Raw genomic sequence first — 5000 nt, 5'->3', positions numbered from 1 at the left:
CTTTCTGGCATTTGCAGCGTCCTCTGCAGCCGGTCTTGTAGCCACATCACATAGTTCCCTGCAAGCTTCTGATACTTCTAGTAAGGTCGTCCAGGTTGTACTCCAGCCACCACCAGGTTTCTTGTTCCAGCCCCATTCACTTGGTGACGGACGTTCTGGAGCAGGTGTCATCATTTGGGCCCAACAGTGACCAGCCTAGTAGGCAGCTCTCTTGGTGTGTTGGATGAGTGCAGCCTGTGTATGAGGCGGACTATCAACAGCTCTGCCTTTCTTGCTGAACAGTTGTTTCCTTTGCCTGGTTCATACCTTCCTCTGTGCTGGTGCGATCGTACTACAGGACCACAAATTGCTCCACTGGTTGCATCCACTTGCCAATGGCACGTGGGTCTGGCATGGCACCCAAGGCGCAGAATGCTGGTGTGACGTCTCCATAGGTGGTCCAGGTGTCTCATGCAGTCTTCTTGCCCCTGCCGCCAAAACAGGACACCGTGTAACAACCAGTGAAGACATGGAATATCGGAAAGGCCACACATCGGTCAGGATCAAGAACTTTGGCGGTTTCATGTACGGCGATGAACCTGAAGTTCTTCCCAACTTCAAAGGCAACCCACAACTCACAAATGTTGAGGCGATTGGCTGATGCTGTGGAAATGACTACCACGTCTGTATCAACTGTGCGTATTGACACTTTGCTGCATCCCTGTTTTACGGCATACTGTAGGTGTAGGAGGATACGAGTGTCAGTCTCCTCATGCTTGCATTGCGCTAAAGCTGACATTGATATCAAGCCCAAATTTTGATGCTTTTTGAGCCAATTACTCCCCATCTGGTGCAGGTCTGTCATAGGAAAATCATGTTTCGGCGGAAATACTTTTCTCACCAGCACTCTTAAGGGTGAACTTCTTTGAGCTATCAGCAGAGTCATCAGCAGCATCTTCTGGGAGTTTCTTACGCTTTTCTGCACGCTGTAGTTTTGTTCTGTTGTAGAAGAGCCTACATGAGTTGTGCCACTTAGCCTTGTGTCGCTGTTGTGTTTCTTCAATGTGGGTAAACAGCCAATCCTGTCAAAACCAACAAGAAGCACAACAACTGTCTTGAACCCTGCACGTGTAGACTCGGCTGGACAGTGAAACACCTAAGACATGTTTCCTGACAAAGAACGCACTTGCTCCAGTCAGTTTCTAGACCCTGTGTTGATGTTCCAGGCTATAGGGGGTCCACCTCCTCGTAAACTTTGACCATTGTCACACCTAGTCAAAATATGAGAGTTATTAAATTACCTGGAGTCTATATTAACTTTACAGCACAGTCTAACAAAATCTGCATTCCTGAATCCAAGACCATAACTCGCAAGCCATCATGTGAGCCTTCTGGCTCCAAATATTAAAAATGTATTTGATTCTAATTATCTTGTGAATAATACTACATCTATTGTACCCAAAAGAGTTACATATACCAAATGAAATAGGAAAAAAACGAGAGAGAAAAAAAAAACAGAGAAAAAACATGTAAGAGTACACAGAGCACCATTGCTATGGCGGATACAACATTCGACAAGATATTTTGAAAGCCATTTTGTAAAATAGCAAGCACTCCGCTCATGGAATGAATCTGCAATGGCCCTATAGCAAAACATCTTCCCAAGCATCTTTTTCAATTGTCCACCAAATTTCATGCTTGTTTCACCAAACCCACAATTCTTCCAAATATTTCACCTACCTGCAGCACAATACACAATTTCCATCCTATTGACTTGCAATTAGACTTTAATAAGTTATTGTGTGTATCTCTGCTACCTAAAAAAAACAGAAGAAATAATTCTGGGTTGCTTGACGCACTTGACGATGTGGTTCTGATCTCAAAACCATTAAATGACGTAAAAATGGTAATCATTTTTTTTTTAGCTCAAACTAGTAATTATTTGCCATTTCAACTGTTATGTGGACAGTTGAATTAATGTTGTATGATTTATAATGCAAAGGAAAAACATTCCTACTCTTAGAATTGATTTAACTTATAATTTCAAAGAATTTCAAATAAGCGAAATTGTCGCCATTTTTGTCATATAAAGCGAGGACTGTACCACCTGTACAACCGCTCTGGCGGGGGTTCGAATCCCAGCAGATGAGTTTATTTCCAAATGTCAGAATGACACAAACACTTGTCGGAAGACTAGCCCGCATAAAGGATTTGATGAAATATAGTACATAACACGTTCTACACGAGTGCCCTCGTTAGAATGATTAGTATGTGAACTAATTCGTTCTGTTTTGAAGGGTCAGTGTAGTACAGCCGGTACAGTCCTCGCTTTATATGAAGCATTCCACTCTGGCGGGGGTTCGAATCCCAGCAGATGAGTTTATTTCCAAATGTCAGTTGACACAAACACGTATGTATGTATGTATGTATGTATGTATGTATGTATGTATGTATGTATGTATGTATGTATGTATGTATGTATGTATGTATGTATGTATGTATGTATGTATGTATGTATGTATGTATGTATGTATGTATGTATGTATGTATGTATGTATGTATGTATGTATGTATGTACGAAAAAAGCTGGAGTCCGGGAACCATAATGGTGGAAACGTAGAAAACACCAGACTCAGGAGTAGGTAATTTATTCCCGACGTTTCGAGTCCTGTCCGGGACTCGTCCTCAGGGGATACAATGGGATACAGTGAATTACATTTTCTTAATATACTAATAGGTACGTCCGCCGGGGGGGGACGCGGTAACCTGTCATGGGGGGCGCCTGCTTTCTCTCCCCCCCCCACCCCCATGACAGGTTACCGCGTCCCACCCCGGCGGGCGTTGCTACTAGTATATTAAGACCATGTGATCTCTATATCCCATTGTATCCCCTGAGGACGAGTCCCGGACAGGACTCGAAACGTCGGGAATAAATTACCTACTTCTGAGTCTGGTGTTTTCTACGTTTCCACCAGTATGTATGTATGTATGTATGTATGTATGTATGTATGTATGTATGTATGTATGTATGTATGTATGTATGTATGTATGTATGTATGTATGTATGTATGTATGTATGTATGTATGTATGTATGTATGTATGTATGCATGTATGTATGTATGTATGTATGTATGTATGTATGTATGTATGTATGTATGTATGTATGTATGTATGTATGTATGTATGTATATATGTATGTATGTATGTATGTATGTATGTATGTATGTATGTATGCATGTATGTATGTATGTATGTATGTATGTATGTATGCATGTATGTATGTATGTATGTATGTATGTATGTATGTATGTATGTATGTATGTATGTATGTATGTATGTATGTATGTATGTATGTATGTATGTATGCATGTATGTATGTATGTTCTTATATCTTTCAGTTAATTTAAGAATAAGGTAAGGATTCATCCTCATTCCAACACTTTTCAACACCTTCATGGACTGGGTATTGGGTAGAGTTGTCGATCAATGTCATTGTGGGACGTTCGTTGGCAACACCGAAGTCGTTGGCCTTTTCATCGCCAATGTTTTTTGTACTTCTTGCCAATGTTTTTTTGTACTTCTTCGTTGAAATGACTTTGTTCGAATTATTGAGTCACTGGATAGGGAGTAGACACAGTTTGCACTCTGGGTGTCCTAGACAAAGACTAAGGTTTAGGTTTTTGGGGGTTGACTGGAACGCATAGTACGGTCTGTCCATACAGTTGGTATTGTAGTGCATAACAGTGGTGTGTTGTATGTGGAGATCCTTTGAATGATCGACACTGTTCATAGTTATAGACTCCTTCAATCAGAGTATATATCACGTGAAAACCACTGTTGGAGCAAATAAGGCTGGAGACAGGGAATCTATATATTTCGATTGCAGTTTGTAATCGAAATATATAGATTCGTCTTTTTTGCTCCAACAGTAGTTTTCACGGGATAGACAAATGTGGGATTACATTTTTCGCCAGAGTATATATGTTTTTCCTATAGCTTTGTTCTCTCTTGCTGTATGGTAGAAATGTAGACATTAAAAGCTAACGAAAAGGCGTCTCGACTTCTTTGGTATCAAGTAGCTTCATAGATTTATAGAGAATTATGGTGTATTACTGGAATGGGTATGTATCAAACTGTTCTGTGAAACTCAATCTAGGCCTGTTAGCACCATAATTCACGAAAGCCAATTCCGGGTATAAGAATATGTAGTACCTTTGCCTATTTTGATCTCATTTATAGGGCTATTTCTAGGAAAGACAGCTTTCCTGAAAGGAGACAAACTAGACTCCAACAGAACTCATGATTGGTGGAAGGCGACCGATCCTGTCGGTAGTTGTCTGCAACTGAAAGTGACTGCATTGGAGTTTGCTCGGAGAAATCGTAGGGACTGAAGTGAGTGAAGTGATGTGTCCTCTGGCGTATGCTCCCTAAAGATAAAGAATCTATGTACGTATGTATGTGTAGTATATGTATATGTAATTTCATGTGGGTAAGAATACTCACGGTTGTTTCAACACCGAAAAAATAAATGATAAGCCCAACTCGATATCAGAATTTATGAAAACATACATTTGTATATCAAAAAATATTGCCTTGTTTATTTTCTAATCCCATAAAAGATATCTTCTTTCTTTGCTCCTTATAATACATATAGTAATTTCCTTTTTTCGCCTTCACTCCAATTGTATTTGCTTCCATTCTCAGTGTTTCCTCAACAATTTTGTACTTGTTCTTGCACCTTCAACATTTTTAATATTCGTTTTACCCTTTCCTTGTTTCCCCTTTCGAGTTCGAAATATCTCAGCTTCCGCATATTTAGAGTAACTTTTTCACAATTCGACATCGCTCCCCTTCAGAACTTTTTTATATTTACTCCCCCCTCCTCCCTCCTCTCCATCCCTTCCCTTCTCTCCTGGCATCCTCGTCTCCGCAAACTCAGAACAAAATATATTTTCTTTGAAAAATTTCTTCACAATTGTTTCGAAGTAGATTTAAGTTTCCGACACTCTCAGTGGAAGAG

This window comes from Oratosquilla oratoria, chromosome 20, assembly GCF_046742065.1.
Source record: "Oratosquilla oratoria isolate Oo_2021 chromosome 20, ASM4674206v1, whole genome shotgun sequence".
In the NCBI taxonomy this organism is placed as follows: Eukaryota; Metazoa; Arthropoda; class Malacostraca; order Stomatopoda; family Squillidae; genus Oratosquilla; species Oratosquilla oratoria.
This window is presented reverse-complemented; position numbering follows the sequence as displayed.